The 25,988-nt window shown below is 45.4% G+C and overlaps 1 long non-coding RNA gene across 1 annotated transcript in view; it reads right to left on the bottom strand.

Annotated features, from left to right (window-relative positions):
* Positions 1-25,988, bottom strand: part of LOC134166728 (uncharacterized) — a 34,023-nt gene that overhangs the window by 6,159 nt on the left and 1,876 nt on the right. The window contains exons 2-4 of the long non-coding RNA XR_009965969.1: positions 24,761-24,950; positions 8,850-9,064; positions 644-876 (exon numbers count right to left, since the gene is read on the bottom strand). This is a non-coding gene — a long non-coding RNA (uncharacterized LOC134166728). The remainder of the gene's footprint in view (positions 1-643; positions 877-8,849; positions 9,065-24,760; positions 24,951-25,988) is intronic.

A 25,988-nucleotide genomic window follows, 5' to 3' on the forward strand; every position in this document is an offset into this window, starting at 1 on the left:
AAGTAGCATTATTGCACACCTCCTGCTATCTGTACCTTTTTGCCGGGTTATATTCTTACGAATGTTAAAGTAGCCCACTGCAGCAATCCAGGACTCGCTGGTTTTTATCAGCAAACTTCCTTTTAATGCCTTCAGTTTAAAACCAGACAATCCCAAAATACAAGTCTCTCCACACAGCTTTTGAAGGACTACCTACAGTTCATTACATTTCCACTCCTGCAAATTGTGAGGCTGACATCTTTTAAATGTAGCAATAGTTCATAAATATAGTACTTACTTGTAGGATAAACCAAAGTATCACTACTCTGTCACTGGACACACACTTTTCCTATTATTTGCCTGTAGTGCTTTCTTGTATTTGATACAAATTTTACAAGAATTTATATGCGTCAGCTTTAAGAATTGTTACTTCTCTTTACTGTTTCCCCCTTCCCTTAGACGTTTTACATGTGAATGTAGCAACAATCAACAGTGTTTTGGGGTTTGGTTTTTTTTTGTCTCTCTTAAGAAAGACTCTGACCAAAGTTAACAGCTTTTTACTTTGCTAGGACAACAAACTATCCTATGTTTACGTATTGGTTTACATCATTATTTATGTGCAAATTGTCAAATGTAAATTAAATATAAGTGTTCATTGCTTTACCAATGCTTCCCTTGTCTTCAATCCGAGAGCATGCCTGCGGAGCCTCGTTGTGGGGCGCCCTCCCCTCCCAGCCGCAAACACACTCTGTGCCGAGGGCGATGATGTCTCCGACAATGCCGACTTCTGCCTTTGTGGGTTCCTGGTTTTCCGTGCTGGAAAGCTGCGAGCAGCTGTGCCAGAGCTGAGCACCCTGGCTTTGTTAACTACAGCACTCTCCTCGCCTTAGCCAGTACCTAAAAAACCAAAATGGGATGATTAATTTTTTAAACCCCAAGAATTTTCAGTGTTTTGATGGAAATTCTCGACTGCTCTGTGCCTCGCAGAGATGCAAGCAGGGTTCTCATTTACATTTTCCCAAATGATTGTCATTTCTGGTCTGAAACCCTAACCACTGGGACCACAATGACACAGTCACAATGTCAGCGTGAGACCACTTAGTCCTGTATCAACATGGTGGGAACTGCATTCAAAACAAATGGGGATCTGTTTTCACTGCTCACAAAGGATATGCGAATGTGAATGATATCCAGCAGATCAAGCACCCGTTCATTCCCCCACCTTGACCAGAAAGTTACAGCAGGCTGGGATGCCCAGAAAGCTAATTCAACATTTGCTACTTCCATTATTTACTGTGAGATTGAAACCAGAGAGGCCATGTGCTGCCCTGCCCTACCTGCACGCTAAAGAAATAATGTTGCTGCTCATATTGAGACACTCAGCGCCGTATGATGTTTTAGAAGTATTTCACTGTCCTCTTAAGAAATTCATTTAAACATCTGTCTCAAGAATTTGACATACTGCCAGCACCGAGCTGTGGAGTTAAGAAAACCAGAGCACTGTTGTCATAAACGTGCCAAATGCAGCATGTTACAGTCCTGTACTCGACAGAGCTATTGCTGTAATAATGTTTTTTAAGAAAAGCAGAGGATAACCGTTACCACCATAAATCATGCTTCATTTCTTGGCAGAGCATTGCGTTGTGCTGGAGAGTTATGTCCTGGGGACACTTGTAAGCTTTAGAAGATGTTTAATAAAACACATTACATAAAAAGACAATGCACGTTATAGATCACAGCCTTGCAAGGCCGAGCCCGGCAGCTGCTGCCTGGGTTTCTGGCAGCCCCCAGCCGCTGGAAGCCACTGAGGGCATGTGCTGCAACCAGAAATACAGCAGGTTTCAGCCGTGGCAACAGCACCACCAGGTCAGCTAACCCTAACAGCCTCAGCAAGGTGCAGGGCAGGAAAGCTTCTCCTTTTGGATGCCGCCATGAAGTGCAGCCCTGCAAGGCCGTGCACCCCCAGCAGATGGGCTCGATGTGTACCTTGCTGCCACCAGTGTGAAAATGGTGGGGACCAAGCATGATGTGGCCAGGAAGGCAACATGCATTTTCTTTCTGGGGCTTTGCCAGCTGAGCTGTTTTGCCACTGAACAGGGTGAAATACAGCTGTGATAGACTCAAACACAGATCTAAGGATGATCCCTCGGGTGCATCAGGAGTGTGGCCAGCAGGTGGTAGAGGGAGGTGATCCTCCCTGTCTGCTGGACTCTGGTGAGGCCTCTGAGGACTCTGGAGTACCATGTCCAGTGCTGGGCTCCTTCGTACAAGACAAGTTGCTCTTGGAGGGGGTCCAGTGGAAGGCCACAGGGATGATCAGGAGTCTGGAGCATCTCTCTTATGAGGAGAGATTGCAAGAGCTGGGCCTACTTAGTCTAGAGAAGAGAAGGCTGAGAGGGGATCTCAATAATGCATGTAAATATCCCAAAGGTGGGTGCCAGGAACATAGTGCCAGACTTTTTTCAGTGATGCCCAGTGACAGGACAAGGAGCAATGGCCATAGACTAAAACACAGGAGGTTTCACCTTGGACTGGATGATCCCAGAGGTCCCTTCCACCCTGGAATGATTCTGTGATCATGTGATCCCTCCCTTCTGGCTGGTTTATAAAGCACAGTGCCTCTCAGCTGAGTGCTGGGGGAGACACCGCTAATTCCCAGTGCGGCAATTACTGCCTCGAGGTCAAAAATGAAAAACGTGACTCACTGAGGGGGTATGAGCCCTTCGGGTTCAAATCAGTGGCTGCCAGTGCACGGCTGTGTGCCAACGTGCTGGGACTGCACGGGATGCAGCCCGAAACCTTTGCTGTCGTTCAGAGGCATTACGTTAAAGCGAGGGAAATAGTTGTGGCTGTAATTAAAGGCAGCCAGGAAACACTTGGCTAATTACTGCATGAGCCAGGTCTGAGTGGATGTGGTGCAGCCGAAGAATGTGCCTGTAATGGGGCAGGTATCTGCAAAACACAAGCTGTCATGGTGGCCTAAGCAAAACTCACCACCAGCATCAGGGAGCTGCCCTGCAGCGAGAGTGAGGTCTCCCTCGTCCTCTGTGACTGGCCGGAGTACACTGGCAGGGAAAGGGCAGCTGCCTGACCTGGGATGTGTAGGCACAGGTGGGCATTTTGGTGACTTCAGCATTACCCAGTCCTACCTGAAGAGCACAGAAACATGGCTTTTTGCCAAAGACACAACACTTCCCAAAAGCACAGGTGTTCAATTTCTCATCGGATGCTGATGAAGGGCCAACCTGCAGCCAGCATCTGCCATTCCCGTTCTCACAAGCAGCACGTGGAAGTGCAGGCAGGTAGCACATTTGCACACCCACTAAGGCCACATTTGCACTAACTGAGTCAGTGGCAGAAGGCTCAAGATGCATGACTTCGCTTTTGCTCATTTATAAAAGAGGCTGGGGAAGATTTCCTAGCAGTTCACAGTGGTGGCCGAAGTGGTGAGAAGCTTCTAATCCTCACCAAGCCACTGCTGCCTCAGTGCCTGCTGCAGATGCAAGGTTGCATTTTTGTCCCATGCTAGAGGGGTCAGATGTCAATTGCTTAGAGGCACATGCAAGCAGACATCACCTTTTGCTTCAAAACCAAGCCTCCTTGCCTCCACTGTGATAGCTTGCAGCTTGACACAAGTTGGATGGCAGCCTGTGCAGGAAAACCCGGTGCAGGGATGATTAGATGATGCTTTCCACCTGCAGGCAGCACAGGCTCTGCTGGCTCAGGCCATTCATCTCTGCAAAAGGTCACCTAGGAAAGACACCTGAGAAAAGGAAGGGCTCCTGAAGTGTTGTCTCATCCTGCACTGATGTGGTTGGAACTGGATGATCCTTAAGGTCCCTTCCAACCCAAACCATTCTATGAGTCTATGTCCTACCACTCACTATAAAGTTCTCCCCAGCACCGTCTCCAAGGGCAGGGCAATGTGGCCCCGTGCACCAGCCAAAGCCAGTGCCTGAACATCTGTCTCTTGGCACTTCAGAGGTACCTGCCAGCCACCACATCTCGCCACAAACTGCTGTCTGGAGCTGGGAGTTGAACAGACCGGCTGCTGTGGAAGGTAAGCCAGGTTCCAGGAGCAGGGCAAGGAGCTGAGGTCACTGGGAAGGTGGCATCTACCCTGGGGAGGCATATATACCCTTCCCAGCAAGGACCCCCACAGCTGGCAGGGGGTAATCTCTGGCACAGGGCATGCATAAACTTCTGCTCCCTTTCAATGCCATGGCTTGGGGCAGGAACCCATGCCCAGATCACGGGGACGGGCAGTGCTGCTGTGTGTGTGGGGCAGAGATCACAGAATCAGAAAAGGTTTGGGTTGGAAGGGACCTTAAAGATCATCTGCTTCCAACAGGGACGCCTTCCACTACAGCAGGCTGCTCAAAGCCCCCTCCAGCCCTGCCTTGAACACTCATAGCATCTTGAACATCTCTAAAAAGAGATGCCTGTCTCTCAGGGAAAGGAAGACGGGCACTCAGAGCTGGTGGCCAGGCATCCTGGTGGCACACAGGCCAGTGGCCCTTCCCTCCTTTGTGGGGAGATGGTTGGGATGCCAAACCACTTAGGTAGGTGTGACCAAATAGCCCTATTGAAGGGAGCCAAACCAGTGCGACTTCCTTATTGTGCAATGATTAATAAAGGCTTTCAGCTCCTTTTTTTCCATTAATTGTGAATAGGCAAGTCCTTGATCATTTCCTTATCCAAGGACTGAGTGAGATTCCTTACAGCATTCCTGCCCAAAGTGGCTGCACTGCGCTGGGAAGAGAAGCTGTGATATTGAAACCATGCACAGTGAAATCAAAGGCTGAGCACGTTTTTCCTGGTTTGCTCATGCTGAGGACTCTGCCATGACAATGTGATACTGGGCCTAGGATTAGGGAGACCCCAACATTCCTGCCTTATACCAGTTGTGTTCTACACAGTAAATCCTAATTTAAATGAGCAAAGCAGAGAGTAGCTTTTGGGCAGGAAGAGGTGAGTGTGGCAGGGAGCAGTCTATACGGGTTTTCTTCGATACTATAGTCTTGGTTTCCAGCTTCCCTATGTCAGGACTTTCTGCCCTCTGTTCCTCTGCAAACCACAGGAAGTTATTTACTTTCCCCCACCCTTACTCTATGCTGTGCATGCTCTGCTCTTCTTGTCAGCCTCAGAGCCCCGTGCAGAAACTCTTTAGGGTTGGGTTTCTTCTGGCCAGGCAGGCACGGTGTCCCCAGTGAGCGGGGCTGGGTGGTGTCCCCAGGAGGTCTCACTTTACCGACAGCTGGTCGCGAAGAAAACAAAGGTTGAAAACATGGCAGAAACTGCAGCCAGGTGCGAAGGGGAGCAAGGACACGTGAAAAGTGAAAATCTGCCTGCTTAATGAGCTGTGACAAGTTAGCTGGGTGTGCAGGAGGGAGCACTCGCTGGTCTCAGTCATGCAGAGAAGGTTGTGTGTCTATGTGTGTGTGTGTGATGAGACCAGCAGGTGCAGAACAGGGCTCCTTTTCTAACCTATATTGCAGCAATTTGTGCAGGTCTGTGGCTGTGGGTGTCATGCACTTTCTACTCCGAGTGGTAAGTTTCAGTTTGATTCCGCTCTCAAGAGCTGTGGGGACAGTTTGCACTCGCCTTATCAACACAGAATCCAACAGCTTCATGGTGTGCCCAGCCCTCTGACACTGCAAACTGGGGAAATACCCTTTAAGCACAGAAAGGTGAGTGAGGTGTTGAGCAGAGGCCTTTTTCTCACCAGAGCATCCCAGTTTGCCAAAACCCTCATGCCCCGATCAGCAGGGCAATAAGTCACCTCAAGAACTGCAACCTCAGCAGTGCCCTGACAGGCCCCTGGCTGGGACCTCACTGTCCTAACCCCTGCACTACCTCCTCTGGCCCCTTGCAATAATGCCCCAGCACCGGGGGCTCAACCTGGCTGCTGCAAACTGGGCAGTGCAGGAGGCACTTGCCTGTCCCCATTCCTCCTTGGGTTGGCCCTGAGAAAGCCTGGCCACGAGCCACTGACCAAAATTGTGCCCATGATTAGAGATGGCAGCAAGGGAAGGGCAGGGCAGGTACTTCCATGGCCCTTGGGAAGCAGCTCTGGTTTGGCTCCAAAGACTCATGGTCTCATCAGTAATAGAATCATAGAATAGTTTGGGTTAGAAGGGGCCTTCATGCAGCTGATTTCTAAAACAGCATTGATGTCTCTACACCTGCTTGCTAAAACCTCTCATCTTTTACACTGCACACCTATGTTCATGCTGCCCACCCTGTGGACAGTGACTGAGAAGTGCCCCACATCCTCCATCCCTACACCTTCCACCTGGGGGGGTCCTGTGTGGCGTCCAGCCCCATGCAGCAGCCTCAGTGTTCCATCACCCTTGAGAAAAGCCTGTTCCCTGCAGAGAGACCCCACAGCAGCCTCAGCAGTTGCTGCCAAAACCTGCAAAAAATACCCCCCCCCCCCTCCAGATCTGAAGCCCCTTAGGAGGATCTCAGCACAGTTCCACAGGGAAGCCCGGACTCCTCTCACCCTCCTTGTGTGCCACACTTCACTGGGAGCCTTGTTTGTAGAATACCCAAGTGTTCCTCAAGTGAAGTATGACCTACATAGCAGCTAAGAGCGATCTGCAGATTTCCTCCCTCCCTCAGATCTGGATGAGGTTTTGAATGCCCACCCAGATACAACATTCAGGAATGACTGTGGTATTTGCTGCACAGTCACTTGTCTTGCTTGAGCTCAAAAAGCAGCCCAGGTGATGAGGTGGAACAGTGGCTGCAGGTGCAAGTGTTTCAGGCTCCCCTGGGGCAGGGGCAACGTGGCACAGGCTATTCTGCTGTCTAGGGTAGGATTACCCTTATTCTGCTAGCAAGCACCCCACAGAGAAACAGGCTGTGGAGTGACGGGGGTAGAGACTATACTGGAGTACAGAAGAAACCCAATTTCCTTCAAAATCTCAGCTACTCGTCCAAATTAAAGAGGCCAGAAAACAAGGGCCCTCCTGACCATCAAGCCCATTCTCCTGAAGCAGCATACACCCCTGCAGGACTCCCTAAGAGACTTATCAGACATGAACATCCTAAATTTCAGTCCTTTGCTGCTGGCCTCCTGCCTGCCAACTCCCTCTGCACCCGTTAACCACGAGGGAACACCTCAACCCCATCTGAGTCTGACTCAAAAAATATATTTAGGGATGGACGCAGCCACAGAGTTCAGGTACAGATTATAATTTCCCTCAGATTTGGGGTATTCAAGCCTGGGAATTCCTATTGATGCTATTCCTAATGGCTTTTGTTGTTTGGGTTTTTTTTTCAATTAATTTCAGTGTAACTGCTTAGATCTAAACACAGCGATGTGCATCTACACAGGGGAATGTGCCCGAGTTTAACCTCATCTAGGAATGGAGATTCAAAGGCTTCTTTTTTTCAATCTAGAAAATTCAGTACCTCCAGGCCAGAGCTCAGTTTTGCAGCGAGGGCAGGGACCCAGGAGCCAAGATGGCTGGGTCCTGGCATTGGTACCTCCACTAACTGGCAGCAAGGTGTGGAACAAGTCAGTTGACCTTCCCATACAATGCCCGACTCATTTGTAGAATAGGCGCGAGGCTTGTGCAAGTTGAGGCGTAAGACTAATATTTGTACCTTGTTTTGAGATCCTGCAGTCACTAACAGCGTGTGTGTTTGCTGTTCATAGGGAGAACAAGTTGCTTACAGTACTATCATCTGCAATGCTGTAATATTTAGAAATCCTCACTTATGGGCTACAACTACCCTGAAGGCAACAAAAACTCTCTCTGCCCCAAGGAGCTTACAAATGAAGCACTATTAAAAACCCCCAAAACCGCGGTGGCTAGGTGCAGCGCTTAAATTTCCATTTTCTCTCAGCATTTTCCCACAAGGGGATTGTATGTGAGAGCACACAACAGAGAGTCAGATCACACCCAGTTCGGTTGCTCTGGCATGCATTTGGCAATACAAGAATGACATAAATTAAAGTGAAACCTCTTCACCTCATCCTAAGTGAAAACGTGAAGAGTGAGGGGGGCGAGGAGGAAGGGGGGATATTGATCTGTATCTACTCAACAGTCAGACCAGTGGCAAGGTGGCAACAAAAGACGTGCCTTTGCTTTTTCAGTAACTAATAATCTATAGAGAACCATTTCCTTTTCTGCTGTTAAGATAACACATTCACCACCTCAGCTGCATGCAAATAATTCATGCCTCTGCTTAACTAATTTACCTCTCCGGTGCAGACAGAAGGGCAGAAGCCTACCACCACTGACCAATAAGCAACACTGAAAAAGGAGCCAGCTCACCCAGAACTTTCCGAGGTGTTTAATGGTTAGAGGACAATGGCACCAAATGCTCTGCAGAGCAGTCGTGGCTCCGTGAGATGAAATGGATTATTTCTGCCCGTCCTCAGTCCTGCCTCTGACTCACATGTGGGTTGCAGGCTGGAACTGACATGATCCAAAGAAAAGCATTCGATAGCTCTGCACATAGACCCCAGCTGGTCAACAGCTCATCCCAGATTTAAACACAGTATATTAGCTCTCATCTATTGCCAGAAATATTACACGCTATTAAAAGCCCGGGCCCCAAGAAGTGCGCTGAAACTGAATGGGCCTTCACTTCACATCACTTGAAAACAAACAGGCATCAGGTTGGACATGCATCTGTGTATGACAGAAACCTTGTTCTAATCAAAACACTGATGCTACTTTCTCTTGCATGCATATGCACACCTCTCTCCCTGCATTAGCTCAACGCAAGCAAGGTTGCATTGTCAAGCACCAAAAAGTTATGAAACGCTATAATTAATTAAGCTTGTCTACAATTAATCTTCAGGAGCAGACCTTTCTCCCAGGATCACACACAGGTTTTCCCACGACTTCTACCTTGCTCATTCCAGAAGGTGGGAGATGCTCATCCTAAATGGGACAGGGCAGGGATGCCCTCCTTCACTCATCTCCATCAGTCTGGCCTTTGTGATCCGGCCCTGCTCTGCAGCTGGGGCTGGCTGCTCCCCAGTGCTTTCAGTTGGCCCATCAGGAGGATGGTTGAAGGCTTCATTTGTGCCACTCAACATCCACGTGGGAGAGGGAGGTGGTATCTCCATGCACTACAGAAAAAGAAACAAAACACAAATATTCTCTTTGGGTGCCCAGGCTTTCCAGGGCAGTTTATCCCAGTTTATCGACTGTAGCATAGCTCATCCTAACCGGGAATCCCCAATGCCTTCAAACCGAGTACCTCAAAACAGAGGGCACTGTTTCACAGCCTGTGAACATTAGGGTTAAGTGACTTGCTCCCTGCTATGCACACCTCCTTGGATGAGAAAAGATGAAAAATGTGTTACCCTGCTGTAGCACCCAGCTCCCTGTCCAAGATGGCCCCTCCATCTACCCCACCACTCCTTTCAACAGAGACCACCAACAAGGTGTAGGGTTTACAGAATAGAGCCTCTTTTGGTTCCCAATGCCAAAGGCCACGGGCAAAGCTAATGTGCATCCTGTAAAGACCACAATGTTACACATGTCCATAGTGGCCTGACTCAGCCTTGCTAATTCTGGCTTTTCTCAAGCTCCGGGTGCCCAAGCTCGCCACCTCGGTACTGTTCTCACAGGCTGCCCGGGCAGGCTCCTGGGTTTTGGAAACTACACTCACCGTGGAGATTTGTCCCACTCCACAGCTGGCCTGCAGTATGCAAAGTACAACGCAGCAGGATTGGTGTTTTTCATGGATCAGGCTACCAGCGTTGCTGGCTGCGGCACTGCGGTACATTACATGTTATGTACTCTAGCATGGGTGAGTGGTGAGCCCCACGCTCTTTCTCTCCACCCCTGTTACCTTTCTCATTCTCCTCTACCCTGTGCCCAGCTCCATCCTCTTGCCTTCTCTATGAGCATCCCTGGAACTCCTGGCTCCCTGCCGGTGCTGCTAACCCTACCAGCACGCTGGCCATGGGGGAAGGTGGCTACTGGCTTCTTCAGTCTTTCCAGAGGGAGATTTCCTGGTGAAGGGAAGCAGTGAGATGCCTCCTTTTCTTTGGAAAACCTGGTGCCTCCTAAGCAAGGGCACAACACAACCAAGGGCAAGGGTGAGGTGAAACATGAAGAGAAAAAAAAAAGAGAAGGAAGAACATCTTTTCACAGTGTGTAGACGCAAAGTGAAACTATTTTGACAGATTCAGCTCTCCCACGTTGAAAGACCCAGAGTTTCTCATCTCTGACTTTACTCTGAGGCATGAAATTTCACCCATGACTTGACAAACTATAACACCCACAATGCTTTGTGGCTCCTCAGAATACTGCTGTTACCTTGGCAAAGGTCACCTTCAGTGTTCTGCTGGGTTAATATTGCCAAATTACTCCCTTTCTTAGGGTTTTCCTTATTTTGACTCATCTTGCTTTGCTAATACTTCTCCCTGGAGCTGAAAATGCAGTGATGTGGAGGTGGTGCTCTTAGCACAACAGTGTGCTCTTAGCACACTGACATCTCCATGGCTGGATACAGGCAGCCAGAGAAGAAAATCTACCAGTGGGCTCACACTAGCAGTGTCCCTTCTACTGGCAAGTGCTCACAGCCAGCTTTCTCATAGATGTGGAGAAAATTGCTGAGCTGCTGATGTATGGAAGAGCCATTTGCCTTCAGCCTCCTCACAGGGACCCACCTAGCTCAGCAGAGGGCAGGCACACCTTGGCAGCCTGATTTTGGACGGTCTTCATCTACAGCCCATGTAGCGGGCATTTAAATCAATTATTTTAAATGAAAAGAACTGTGTTTAAACCTGATCTCATGAAAGCTCAGCCATGTGCTTGGCTTACTGAGGTTAGCTCAGAGGAATAGTAATTCTGTATCTTTGGGAAGATGCAGTGGTATTGCTCTATTCTGTTTTAGTTAAAGAACAATCTAGCCACAGAGATGAAGGAATCGGGAAATGTTTCAGCCTGGACCGAGCATCTTCCAAAAGGAAATGGTCTCTCTCAATGAAGTCACAGAGCGGTTCAAAGGGGTGGATGACACTGAGCAGTTTGTATCATACAAGGAAACAATCTAGGATTAAAAATCTATTATTCTGGCATTACTGTATGAATTTTCCTCCTAGCACTATGAAAGGTTTCTGTTTCCCTGTGAAGAGATAATCCTCTATTTGTTGCCTAAATAAGGAGTACCTCATTCCCTCATTGTCACGGTTGTCGCGCCCTTTGATTCAGGGGAGATGACAGGTCAAAAATGGGGTAGTAGGTGATTGTACCACCTGTGAATATTCATGCCTAATATGCTGTTAGTTAGCATTGATACTCAGGTACTCAAGATATGTCTCCTGCTTATTTCTCCTTCTCCCTCAAGGCAATTTCTCATTTATTGTTTCTGTATCACCTTGGTCAGTTTTGGCATTGACACAGGTAGGAGCCTGTATGTGCTCTGCCCTGCTTCAAGGATAACTATCATAACACTCTAGAATGGTTTTGAAAAGCCAGGAATGGGGAAGAACAAAAAACAAAAGACAAATTTGATACTTTGGAGACCTTTTGTCCTGGTGCACATGGCAATTAAACTGTGTTTGTCTCCTCCCCCTGCTTTAAAAACATCATGCAAAGCACACCCCTCTTCAAGCTCTCTGGCAGCTTTTAAAACATAGACAGCAAATGGCAAATTTACCTTTCTTCTACTTTTGAAACTTAAGTTAGGCCTTTTTGGTAACAAGTGAAATCAAACTGGTTGTTGCTGTTTAACTTCTCTGTGCTATTTCCTCACATGAATTAGTCATGATCAACTCTACTTGGCAGTTGTCCTTACAAAAAACAGAACAGAGAAAAGGGTTAAGCACTCCCATACAATTTACCCAATAAATTTGTCATACCCCTTATATAGAGCTGTCCCGCCAGTTCTGCCTGTTCCCTAGCCTATCTGGCAGTTTGAACAATGTTCACAATATTTGAGCAATTAGGCATTCCAAGTGGAAAGGTTAATATACCTTACCCTCAAACGCTGGGTGTGTTTTGTCCTGTGCCTCCAACCATCCTTGATGAGCATCAATTGCACAACAGCCATGAAGTAGGAAGGTCTTTCAATTTCAGTATGGCCTAGATTGTTTTGGTTTAGTCCAACGGCTAGGATGGGACAAGCACACCTTGACTTTAGGGCTACTGAGGGAGATCACAAAGGGGGAGCTTCATTGCCGTTACCGCTTTCTGAGCGGTATGTCATACTGACATTAGTGCAAAGCCAGGATCACCTATAAACCAAAGTCCTTTCATGGAGGTGGGAGTAGGACTGGTCACAGAGATGTGAGATTTGTGGTTTATTTGCCCCCCTTTTGCTTGAGCAGCATCGAGATCTCGGTTTCGGTTTTGGCCAGTTCTCAAAGACAGGTCTGCCTTTGTGGTCCAAGGCTGCTGGGAAGCCCCGGGCAGGAGAAGCCCTGCAGCCCTGTGCCGGGTGGGACCTGCAAGACTGCGGTCCACCAGGACAGGGATGACCCCGCCCCCGAAGCCAGCCGCCCCGAGAGGTGGCATCACCAGCCCAAACCGCCGCTGAGGTTGGAGAGCAAGCGCCAATTGCAAACGAGAGCCCCGCAGAGGAGCGCCCCAGGTCGCCGGGAGGCCCGCAGCTGCCGGACCGGCTGCCGCAGCCCTCCTCCACCGGCACACCCAGCGGCCAGCCTGGCCGCCCTGCCCGCAGGGATGCTTGGCTACGCAGTCAGGACACGGCTTAAGTAAGCAAAACCACACCTCGGCAGCAGAGGGAAGCTTTGCAGGTCAGGCACCACCGCAGCTGCCCTTCCAGCGCAGGCCTTCACAGCAGGGCTGGAGCGCTGGCGAACGAAGGAGGTCAGGTCAGGTCTGAGATGCCCGGCTGGCCCCTCGCGTGACACCTGAGTGCGTCTGAAAGACCCAACCCCTGCTTAGGTGCTCCTGCAAGGACACCCCCCCCCCCCCCCAACCTCATCATGCGGCAGCCCCAGACTGGTGAAAGCTGCTGAGAATCGGGCACTTGGCCTCTCCACTTGTGGCTGGTGGTATTTCCCTGGCTGGGGTGATGTTGATGTTTATAATGAAGCTTTGGCAGCGGAAGAGGGACATGTTGTAGCCATTAGCAGACTTTGCATTTAGAATTTATCTGAGAAAAGGACAAAGGATCACTCGAGGGGGTTTTTGTGCAAGTTCGGGTCTACATTTTCCATTTAAATATCAAGTCCTGGTCGTCACCGTTCATTGTCTTCTCCTGACCCAGAAAAACTTGATCATGAAAATAAAGTTAGTTAGAAAATAATGGAACTGATAAGTCATTTCAGGCACATGTGTGTCTCGTTATACACCAGTTCGGTTTCACTATATATTTTACACTATGTAACATAAATTTCACTATGCGCCACAAGTATTTCAATATGTGATAGTCAGAAAGTGGCAGTTACACTAAAGGTTTCAGTATGTGGTAGGATATTTCAAATACTATAAATTCTCCTTTTAAATGAAATGCCTTGTGTAGATTAGTAAAAAATGCAGTTGGTTTAGTTTACCCAATGTGGTTTTCTTTCAGAACAGTATTTAGTGCTGTGCTGTTCAATTGCCATGTTTATTTTAATCATGCATATTAATGGATGATTAAGTGAAAATTCATTAAACATATACCACACATGACTCGGGCAATCTGAGGTCCGTTTCTTAGATCTTTTATCTCAACTTAGACCATATTAATAAACACACTGTATTTACAGAGCCTGCCTTAATCAATGAAATAAGCTTCCTGTGTGAGGCTTGTTATTAGCCTGGGTCTTTAAAAATGAGTTCTCTTTCAGCAAGTAAAATTTGAGGGGCCTGAAATCCCCCGTAAGGATGAGTTGTTAAAGCAACGAGCAGGTATACCAAGGGTCTGCATTGAATTGCCATTTATTGCAGATGATCACGGTTTCAGACGCAGCCAGCAAGAGAGGACTCCAGTGCCAGCACTGCACTTCTAATCATGGCTTTGATCAGTTGACCATACAAGCATCATGTTGATCAGGCCTTTTGCTAGCAAACACTGTCCCAGTTGCTGAAAAGAGGTATTCGCCATGATGCTACTAGACCAAAAAGCTCTGTCATGTATTAGAGTTACCAGGTCATCATGTTTTCACATGCGACGTCCTTCAGCAGCACAGAGTACAGATTACCTTTGAAAGATACTTGCCATGAAACCAGAGCACATCAAAAACAATCTTGTGTCTTAGTAAAGCCAAAGCACATCTGCAGCAAGCAAGGACCATCTCCTGCAACATCAGTCAAAGCTGTACTAACACTTCCAGACTGGTGCAGCAAAGCAATTTCCCATATCCATATCCATATCAGAAATGCAGAAAGAAGAAAACATTACTCTACATTTTGGTTATGAGTCTTCCTTCATTCTCATCTCCTCTAAACACAAGTGACACCAAGAACAGCTCCATGCGAAGTTCTACTTTATGCAAAGAACAGCCTCAGCAGAGAGCACAGGGCAATGCTGAACTGCAGCCCAAGAGAGAAACATCAAACATGAAACATCAGAGCAGTTACCTCTGCTCTGGTTTCTGCCCCTCAAGATGTAATCACACAGATAAATACATTTTCAATGGATGATATCAAAATGCAAATTATCTGTACTGAAGTTCGGTGTTGAAGCCTCATCTGCCCCATCTTTCATTCAGAAGACAAGGGTGACCCTGCACTGGTGTGACTCTGGCAAGCCACTTACGGAGTTACAAAGGCCCTGGATTAATTAGAAACTGGGTCTCTTCATGTAACTCCTTGCCCCATCTCAGGCCTAGCAGACCTCACTGGATCCCTGCCAAATAGTTCAAGTAACTATTAACCAAAGGAAAGGTAAAGAGCTTGGGTTATAATGTGCTGGTCTTCAGCCCAGCAGTTTCAAATCTCCTAACCTGCAAGAGCAGCTTATCTATGTTTGGATGTCAAAGACCTCAGCAAAGCCCTATTAACAGGTGCTCACTGGCACAGACTCAAACAGATGGCACTTTGGGTTACAGTGATTCCTTGGCTTCTCACAAGTGGGGCAAAGGGGCTACTAAAGCGGGCAGTGACACACTTGGGGCTGACCTGAGTCTGCTTATGCTAATTTATTTGTCAAAACCTGTCACCATGAGTGCTTCCTCAGTTCAAGGAGCCGGAACCAGATGCATCCAGTATAAACCTTGGCTGCCTTAACTATTTAAAACCAAGACCCACGGTACTCCTTGTTTGTAGTCTCCACCTACCATAAGAAACAAATTCTGCCCCAGACACACTGCAAAGCAAAGGTCATGAGCTGCATCAAATGTTTCCAGGGACTGGGTTGAAGGAAACGGGAATGTTTGTACCAGATGTGTGGCATGAGGATAGTCTGGAGAGCAGTGCTTGCTGCTTTTGTTCCAGACGGGAACTGGAGCCTTGAACAGTCCTGAAACCTTGAACCATGAATGTCCCCATGTGCTTTCTCCATGGCAGCTTGTGCAGCCCTGCTGCTGGCCAGAGTGTCCCTGTGTTAAGACTGGATAACATGTAGCTTGTCTCCATTCAGTAGGATATCTGAGAGGAAATAAAGGTAATGCTTTCCTGCATGGCCAAACCCGAGCTGTTCCTGCTCAAGAAAAGAAGTGACAGCAGTGCAAACTCTCCCATATTCACTTACTCCCATGTTAGATCTGGTCCAAGATATATACAAAGCAATGTATTTATGCCCTAGATTCCACTGCCAATACTGCCAACAAAAGCTAAATTACAGTGATTTTCCTGTAGTCAGACTGCTAGTCCAACAAGTTTTTGAAGGAGGGAAATATATTACACACATCCTCCAAGTCCCCTCCTAAGCACTGTCAGGCTATAATTTTAGCTTACTCTTATTACTGATCATGTATAATTGATGTTGAGCCACCCTTTAGCCATCATGAAAGTTACATTATCTAAGCTGTTGCATTACTTTCACTAACTCATCTTGCCCAAAGTTTTTAGTATTTCCTGACTGAAAAGGCAGAACAGCAACAAAAGTTCACAAAACATATACCAAGTCATTTATCAAATCCAAACCTTTCATCTGGCCCATTTAAATTTCACTTGTAGGCTAAACCGCATAATTTCAGGAAGAGAAATTGCAGCGCAGCTCGCAGTGTTGGCTGTTGTGATTTCAGAAGCAGCTGGCATTGGCTTGAAGACAGCAGTTTCATGTGTACTAATAACATTTAACAAAGGACTTCTCCATCTTTGCTGACTAAAGAAGTAGGACCATTCGTAGCGTATAATTAAGCTGTTGAGTTTCCGTTGTTTTGAATGTGACCTACCTTTTTTCCTCTTTACTCAGCTATGGCTAAAGCTAATATCTGTTCATCAAAATCCTTCTGTTTTGAATCAGTGTATCTCCATCAATGCAAATTTGAGAGGGGAAATGCTCACAATGCAGTTTGTATCCCTGACGGCCGAAACATTCCCATAGAACATCTCTGCCATGTTCACATTTTACAGATGTTTCTCTGTTTGAAGTCAACTTCTACAGGTTTTCAGACAAAAATTTCATCAGACTCATTTCCTCCAGCTTCAGCAGCAAAACATCAGCACGCAACAGGCAAGAACCTTGCAAAGTGACACCTTAAAGAAAAAAAACTGATAAAAAGGTTGTCTTGGCATGGTGGGAAAACTTTCCACATCCGCAGCTTCCTGCATTCTTTTCTGTTGATTTTCTTCAAATAAACCTTTCTGACTTTTTAAAAAAAGAACAAATATCAGTGCTTCTTTTAGCTCTGATTCATAACAACTGAAGATTTCAACAACATACCACACAAACAGGATTCTGCTGATCGTATGGAAGAAAAAAGACAAGTTACACCAAATCTTCTCATGCTTTGTTGCAAGTCTCTGCCTCTAAACAATGTTCTCTTGGGACAGAGGGAGAAGCTTTGCTTCTCTGGTAAGATTACTTGAGACCTTTGATAGAAAAAGGCCTTTACTTGATGTTTGCACTGTGACCTTCATGTTGCAAGACATAAAATAACTGCAAAATTCAGCATTTCCCTATGTGGACAGGGAGGCATTTCTCTTTTCTAGAGCTGGGGTGTGCAATATTGTTTACTAGGATGGCAAAACCCCCCCAAGCTTTCATTTGAAAATGCTCCACAAATACAGACAAAATCCATGAAGCAGACTCAGCGGTCACATTTGTATCTTAAACAAGATGGTCAAAATGAAAGGAAAGAGGTTGGTGATTCAAAATAGCACTGTGAGACCTCCTCTGCATTAGCACATAGTGCACTTTATTGAAATGCAAAATTAGTGCATTTTACCTGCTGGACAACTGCAGAAAATGAACTAGTTGCTTGTTTAATGCTGGATTTCTATACCTAGATATCTGCTGGTTCGCATTTCCCATAAGCATAGGATAATGCTGAGGATAACACAGATTTTGCTCTATCCTAGTAAGAGAAAACAGCAGTCAAAGAGAGCACCGCACAAGAAAGTGTATGTAATTAGCGGCTGTCTTTTGAAGTTGGCATATCTAATAATTTTCTCATGTTTGGGTTTTGCTGGGTTGTTTTTGTTTTTTCTTTTAATTTTTAAATTTTAACATCGCATTATTTTCACAGAGCTGGCACATCCAAAGAACTGGAGAGGAACAGATCAAATCCACATAACTTCTTACATGTGGAAGCATTAGAACAGGCTGCAATCCCAGGATGTGTTTAGGAAACTGAAGAGCTGGGGAAGGTTTCTGCTACATGAGATTAGGCACTCAGGCACAGCCTTGGAAAGGACATTGCTCACAAGGCACAAACCAGTGCTGGTGTAAAGGAACCTCACTGGGCTGGACAAACCCCAGATCATCACAGCCCATGTGAAAACCGAGCATTAAGATTACTCCAAATTATTTCTCAATAAGTGCCATTACAGAGCAGGTTCACACCTTCCCTGCATGCTGACACTTGGCATTTACATTTATCCCTCAACTGCCTCTGTGGACATAATGAAAAACACCAAAATGAAATTCAGGAATCAAGTCAGATCCTCTTTGCACTCCAGCAAGGTGTATCCTAAACCCTGGGTGGCAGGAGAGGGAAGCCATGCTGCCTTTTTCTTGTTCAGATAGCAATACACCAGAGCACACTGAAAGCAATTATTTCCATCTGCCACATGCAACCTAGAAACCTGAAAATTATTCTTCTAGTAGAAAACAAATACACCAGTGAGTAACCAGAAGCAAACTACTGCTTTCTGTCAAGAGCAGCCACAATGTTCTGGAGATGCCACCACTGTAGTTCACTGTTCTTCTATGGTAAGGTGGGTGTTTACTGCTGGTCTCGAGATCAGAGCAGAGGTGGTAAAGAACAGAATTACACAAAATGCTGACCTACTGCAGAAATTACTCTTTCTTTTCAGTCTGCATTTGAAAAGTATCACACTAGTCATTTTTTCCCCTTCTTTTGAGGAAAAGCTGTTAATGACCCAGTTAACTACTTGCAGAAAGACAACTGCTTTGAGATTATGAAGTTCTTTGTGCAAACAGCCACTGTCTGTCATAAAAAGAAATTCCAGGATAAATGTGTAGGATTTCAGCAGGTACAAACATTGATTTCAATAATGGAGTTGCCATAGTTTAGCCCATAAAACACCAGATATTTAGCTGATCACTGGTCACTGATATTAAGATTATTGGCCACTATCAACAAAAGCAGAGATGTCACTCTCTCAGTACACCAGCACTGCTTCCACACTTCCTATACATCTGACTTTAAAGCTGCTGCTTCCACATGTCTGTACTATCCAACCTCAATTTCCAACAGGAGCACAGCTTAGGGTGGGGAGGAGAAGGGAAAGGGAAACTAGCTGTAGGCGTCATTTCCGTAGCCATTTAAGCCCTAACTATTTGATAAAACAAGGACAAGTTCAGCATCTTTATAATCAACTTGTGAAAAACACTCCAGGAAAAGCAAGGCTTTATTATCTGAAGGCACAACTTAACATTTGAAGAGTATTAACAATTTTCTTCTTAACCATAAACACAGGGTGTCCTGGGTTCAGCAGTAGCAGTCATGTTTCTCCTTCGTGGTAGCTGGTGCAGTGCTGTGTTTTGACTTCCAGCCTGGGAACAGTGCTGGTGATACCGATGTTTTTGGTTGTTGCTAAGTGATGTTTACCCTGACCAAGGACTTTGTGAGGCTCATGCTCTGCCAGGGAGGAGGGGAGGCTGTGAGGAAGCAGAGACGGGGCGCCTGACCCGGGCTAGCCAAAGAGGTATTCCATACCACAGCACGTCATGGCCGGGGTGGGGGGTAACTGGGAGTTACCCGGAAGGACACGGGCTTCCGGGTGGGACTCGTTTCTTGGCCGGTGGTATCGTATTCTCTTCCCTTGTTATTTTCCCTTATCATTGTTGTAGTTGATAGTAGCGGTGGTGATTTGTGTTGTACATTGGTTGCTGGACTGTTCTTGTCTCAACCCGTAGGAGTTGCACTCTTTCGATCCTCCTCCCTGCTCCTCCAGGAGTGGGGAAGGGGAGAGCCTCGGGGGGGGGGGCTTGATTGCTCTCTGCCCAGCACCACTCACTGGGAGTGAGTGAACAAGCTGTCTGGCTAGGGTTTAAACCACAACACAGGACTACAGAGACCCATCTCTGTATTCCATACTAAACAAATTCCCAATCATTATAAACTACTGAGAAATATGCATGCTAAAGAGGGAAACAGATGACCTTCCTTCAAATGGCACGGATGAAGTCTGGTACCTCTCTGTTATGCCATGACACTTGCTCTTTATACCCAGGCACACTGGATGCACCCGAATTGTTGATCACCCTATCTACATGGTGTGACCAGGTCATCCTCAGCAGTTAAGACAGTCCGACGCGCAGAAGATGAGCTGAAATTGAGTTACCTGGCAAAGAGCAAGTTGAAGGCTTAGCAGGACTAGCAGAATTTTAAATGAAAGATGAGACCACACGCTGTTAAGGGAAGTGCCTCAGTAGCAAATGCATAAAGCGAAGCTCTCATGTTTGCTAGAAAAGAGATTTTAACTGAGAAAAAATCTGCAGTTACTAAACTTGTCACAGTATTCCCCATGAATTTCTCAATAACTGAGAAGTAGACTGGCTAGAAGCAGACAGGCTAGGCAGCCACTCTCCCATTGTTAAAATAATTGGGATGTCTCAAGATTCTCAGTTGAGATAAACTAACTCTTGTGGTCTGATCTTGTTGAAATATTTTGGATATTCTCGGTTTCTGACAGTCCAAGGAATTCCATTATTTTGTTTGACAAAAGAGGCAAAATGAGTAGATCTGCAGGATGAATCCCCACATAATCATCCTCTGAGTCAGATCAAACAGGAGCTGTCTTAGACTGCACTATTCATCCCACCCCCTTCTTATTTATTGGGAGCTGCATTTGCCAGACACAATATTTTCCAGAGGGAAAGTAAGATCCAGAATCTAAAATACTAGGAATGATGCCTCCCCCTAACCATACATGCTATGCTCAACCTTATCAAAGCAGTCAAGAAAATCTGAGGGTGCTGCCCTGGGTTGGTTCAAATTAAGCCTGCCAAGCAAAAGATTTCTTAAAGTTTATTTATGGGATGTGAAAAAGTTGCCTTCTTCTCTCCAAACCAGAGTGTTAAATACCAGAGACACTGGGAAAGGGGCGCCTCTATTATTCAAAAAATATTTGTGTGCTTTGGGTAGATTAATTGCATTTAGCATTTTGGTTAAACACACAAACAAGCACAGCTTTTTGTTGTTGCTTCAAATGAAGCCAGAGAGAGAACAAAAGGCATTCAACTGAACCAATTTAGGTTTATAAACATATTAATTTTAAGAGCGCTATGTGTACACTTAATATGAATTTAAAGCAGTCAACCTTTGCAGTACGATGCCCAGTTTCACTGCATCCAAATAATCCATAAATCCAGATGCAAGTTGTCATAGACACTTCTTTGGAGAGATTGCAAAGTTAAAAGTTAATGTTTCCTATTAATTAATAATTGTTTTCGGCTGTTTTGGCAAGTGATTAAAACAAAGTGTCTGCCTTTAATGTTACAGTATGAAAGTTTTCTTCTTTAGAGGCCTCAGTGCCAAGCGGGAATTACCTCATTTGCAGGAAGGTGTCATACACGATTGCTTGGAACATTTGTAAGCAAGTAAGATGAACAGATACTGTACCTGCCAGTGCAACAATTTCCATACCGTGTCCATTAAAATTACCCACAAAGCACTTTCAATGGAACATCAGCTGAGATAATTAAAACAACACTTCTCATGTTAATGGAGTAGCATGCTATGAAAGAGTCATCCCATAAAGAAACCATACGGGCTGTGCATCATTTACCAAACTGGGAATTCAATATTTCATGCCCTTTAAACTTTGCACTGCAAAGCATGATAGTACCTGTCTCTTCTGAGCTTCAATCCATCACCAAGATATTACTGACAGGCTTGCTTGATATATCAGCAGATGGCTCAACTTAACCACAGTTCTGAGCAGTGCCTGCTCCACTGCAGGATTAAACTCAGCTTTGAGAATAACATGCTGCCATAAGTAGTCTTCTAAACACTGTCTTTTATTCCCAAACTTCTACCAATTCATTCCCCCAGTAAAACTGAAAACCTCCAGTTCTCTTGGAGGTTGAATTTCCACATCCCTGCAGAGGAAGGACAGCAGACTTCATAGCAGAAGCTGAGAAAATCTGCTTGCAAAGCAGCAGTAACATCCATAGCTATCTTCCCTACCTGAACATCAGACAAATCACTGGGAAACCTTTCTCTTCTGCTGTATCAAGAAGCTTGATGAAAAGTGCAAGGTTTGAGCTCCGCTTTTTCTTGTACATCATGGGAGTTGCTGCTAACTCTTCCTAGCTCTTGGCTTCTCCCTCTAGTTTTAAAACTTTAAGGATATTCTTCTTTTGTTGAGGTAGGATTGTTTTTAGACTAAATAGATAGGCAAACAGTGACCCACTCAGCAGAGAGCCAGCACAAGCAGAAGCAGTCTCTTGTTCCTGTGATCCTATTTGCTATTGCAAAATAAACTCAAATAATTCTCAAGAAAGTTCCAGGCACACCATTCACACTTTGTATCTCATTGCATAGCAAAATTTAATAAAAATCCCAGCCACTGACTTGCTTCAAGCAATTAGCACCAATGCTAGTCAGCAAAGTGTTCACTGTTCTAAGGTTACTTGAGCTCCAAGAAAACCCTCTTTAATATAAATAACAAAATCCCTCAGGAGAAATCCTGCAGGTAAAGATGAACACTCAGATTCATTACTATCAGATCAAGATACACATGTGGTTACAGAGCACGCAGCAAATCCACAGTAATTATTCCTCCTCACGTTCTCCCTCATCAGCCAATGCCAGAGAAAGCACTCTTCTGCTCTCAGAGACACAAGCAACCTGTTTACCCTGGGACAACAAGAGGTAAAAGTTCCCCTTCTTGAGGCAGCTGTGAAAAGCTCACACCCTTGTTTATAATGTGGCAACTGTGGTACATGCCCATACATTAAGATGTTAAGGATCTTCTCCTTTATCAATGGTACCCACATTCATTTCAGTGTAGTGCCTCACAGCATGTTAGGATCAAAGCAGAACATCAAAATCTGTTACAGCTCATTTCAAGCATATATTATATTAAAGATGCAGAATACATTTTTATCCCAACCAGACCATACCTTGCAACAAAGGTCTACTTGCTGATGCTGCACACTCAATGCCTTTGATTATTTTAGCATCTCTTAATGATGAAGAATAAGCTCCTTTTAAAGAATAAATAAGCTCCTCTATTTTTTTCTCAAACCCTCAAGCTTCCTGATACCATCAAATGCCATTCTGGAATAGGAGCTGCATGTGGTTTTGAAGCACTGTTAATTGCCTGCAGTGACACAAGCAAGGATTCACTTGGGTGCGAGCAGGGGAAGGGGAGTTGTGCAACAGGCCTCTTCCATACACCATCACGCAATCTTGATTGGGTTTGCTTTTAGCAAGTACACAGAAAGCAAATAACACAGAGGCAGCAAAACAAATGTGAACAAAAGTAGGTATCAGCTTTCGTGGATCCTCCCATTTACTTGAGTACCGGTTCTTAAGAGAATTTAATCTATGCCTCATGTTATCTTCCTGGAAGCTTGCGTGGTTACCCCAGACCACACCTCTGTTAGAAATGAGGCTCATAAACTTGGAAGACCTAAATTTCAGAGCCCCCTGAGATGACAGCTAAAGAATCAATTGTTATGCCCAGTAGCTACAGCTCACCCGCTTCGTTGTTCAAAGCATGCAGTAAAAAAAAGCAAGGGCTGCATTATGGAAACTGTGGCATCTAGTTTGGGGGAGGAGGGAGAGAAAAGTGCAAGTAGATAGGCTTCACAGAACTGAAATATTTTTCCCCATGCCCCAGAAAGATACTAAACCCAGTGTAATTTAGGAAGGCCAGAGGGGATACAACTCCTGCTGCACCTCCCCGAGGAAGTCAATTGCAGCAGAAGTCCTGAATGCATTCAAGTCTCAGTAAGAGATAAAATAAATACCGCGAAGTTCCTCTTATTGGCATATTAATTAAAACCACACAATATATTTCAAGGAAATTGTAAGCTGACCCATTAGGGTTGTGTCTTCTTACCATGGGAATAATTGAATGCACAACCAGAAGTAGGGCATCAACTAATTTCACTAAAAACTGACATTATGGTTTCTTAGTGAAGGACATTTGGGCAATAAATTAAGCTGGGTGGTTTTTTGTTGTTTTTATTTTTCCTTTTTTTTTGTTAAATTGCCATTATGGCCATTGTTCCAGTGAGCTTCTCAACAGCTGTCAAGTATAAATTTATACGCAATAAAACAAAACTGGACGGTTTCTGTAAGGGAGCAGATCCCCCAGATTGGCAGAGAAACTTCTCGGGTGGTTCAGCAGAACCATACCTCAGCAGAAAGGTAAAGTCCTTGTGTGTCTTCCTATTGAAAGGTGCCAAGATGTAAAGTACAGAAATACTTATGATTCAAAATGACACATCCTCTTACTAGTGCCTGTACAGCCTGATTCTGAATACCGACGTTTTTCTACAACTAAACCAAATATAATGGAATCTTATTCTGACTGGAAAATGAAACAGAAAAGGCTTGCGACCAAAACTGTGTTTGGTTATTTATTACACATGTTGAAAACGTATTCTGCTGTCTATATGAAACATTCATACCAGTACAAAGTGAAACTTCAGAACCATGAAATAGTAATTTTCATGACACAAAGGTCCTCAAGTGACTCCATCAGTTATCCCCTGAATAAAAAATCAATTCCAAAGATTCAGTTTTCCACGACACAATGTATTGAAGCAGTAACAAGAAGTGCCTGAGCAGACTGTGCCACCATTTTGTGCAGGACCTGCCAACTCCTCTTCTGCAGAGGAAGAAGCTCTGAAACAATTTTTGTAAAGAAAAGCCTTCTTAGGCAACATGCTAAAACTACGCAGTTGAATACACCTGCTCAAGTGATGGGTACTGCTGACTCCAAGGAGAAGGCGGCTACAGCAGATGGTGACACCAGGGGTGCCAGACGTTTCACTTTGCAGGTGAAAGCCAGTACACCACTGCATTCATGGAAAGGATGGAAAGGAAACCCCAAGGTGGGAGCTGCAAAATGATGACTGAACAAGAAACCTGGGTGAGATTCAAGAATCCAACTCTGTCATTTCGCTCCCCATGAAGTATTTTTCTCTCAAGCCCCACCTTCACTGTTTTTAAACTCATTTCCCTCTCCCCTCCTCCACACCTTTCTCTCACTTTCTTCCTACAGGGCTGGTCGGTTTGTGGTAACAGAAGTGAACTCACACCTCGGATGTCGAAGGAGAAGCTGTGCCAGAAGTGTCACGGAGTGCTCCAGAGATGGGGATTTGAGTCATACTTGCTGTACAGTTACTGATAGCAAGCCCGCAAGGGAGAGACAGGCACTGGAGAGCAAGGAACAGGTTCAACCTCATCTCTTGTCAGCTGAGGTCAAGGATTAGCTAAAAATGAGGAGCTGTGAATTAAAGAAGAGTTTAGAGTAAGGGACAGAACTCATATGATAAAACTGTCATAGCGAAAACAGTGAACAAGCTGCGTAACTTCCTGGGTCATGCTGGCACTTCAGGGCATGAGGGCCACTCCTGCAGCCTGATCTCTGCCCCCCATTTGCCTTGTACAGACTCAGACAAACTTTAAAATGAAGAAAGACCTGCTGATTTCACTAATCTTCAACTGTGGAAAAAAAATCCAGTGAGGGTGTGTGTACATACAACTGATGGAAAGCAAACCTCTGAAGTGCAGATTATTTTAATTATAGGTAGAAGAGCATGCAAGGTACAAGTCTCAGCCAGGCAGTTTCCATTCTGATCTTTAATTCTGTAGTGATGAAAATACTCATGAGCGCCTCCTTCTAGCTGGAAGAATTACAGATTGCCCTTTTAATGCCAGTTGAGACTGTACTGACCCTAAGCAACACAATCTCAAATACACAAGGAGAAATTACATATATATATATATAAGACATCAACCAGTTTTTGCATGTGCACTCTCTCTGCATTCCTTTTACTGTAAGACACCCACTGAAGGGAGAGGTTTAGTGAACAATGCTATTGACTTTCCTCCCCCCCCCGCCCCATTGGTTTTCTTTGAAAGAGGAACCTAACTTAAAAGTTCTAACTTTTAAGATGTGCATGTGAACTTACACCATTTGACAAAGTCTAGCAAGTGATCCTCCAGATGCTGGCAGATACAAACGGTATCAAGTACTGGCTTTATTCTTTCCACTGTGCAATAGTCGTAATTACTGTGAGTGCCAAAATGAGAACATAATGTGTATTAGTAACTAGATCAATACATATGTTCCTACAACATACTCATTTTATTGTATCTGTTGACCTATACCAGCAAAATGAGGCAAGGATTAAGGCTTTAAATACCTTCAGTGGAAAGTGCTATTTTAAAATCTGATGCACCTTGGCAATTTCAAGTGCAGTGAAGACAAGCTCCTCCAACCTCCAACCCTAACAAGGTTGTTTGACTGCCTCTCTTTCTA

The sequence above is a fragment of the Pezoporus occidentalis genome, unplaced genomic scaffold (genome assembly GCF_034315485.1).
Source record: "Pezoporus occidentalis ecotype Australia unplaced genomic scaffold, CSIRO_AGI_Poc_V1 ctg109, whole genome shotgun sequence".
NCBI classification, from domain to species: Eukaryota; Metazoa; Chordata; class Aves; order Psittaciformes; family Psittacidae; genus Pezoporus; species Pezoporus occidentalis.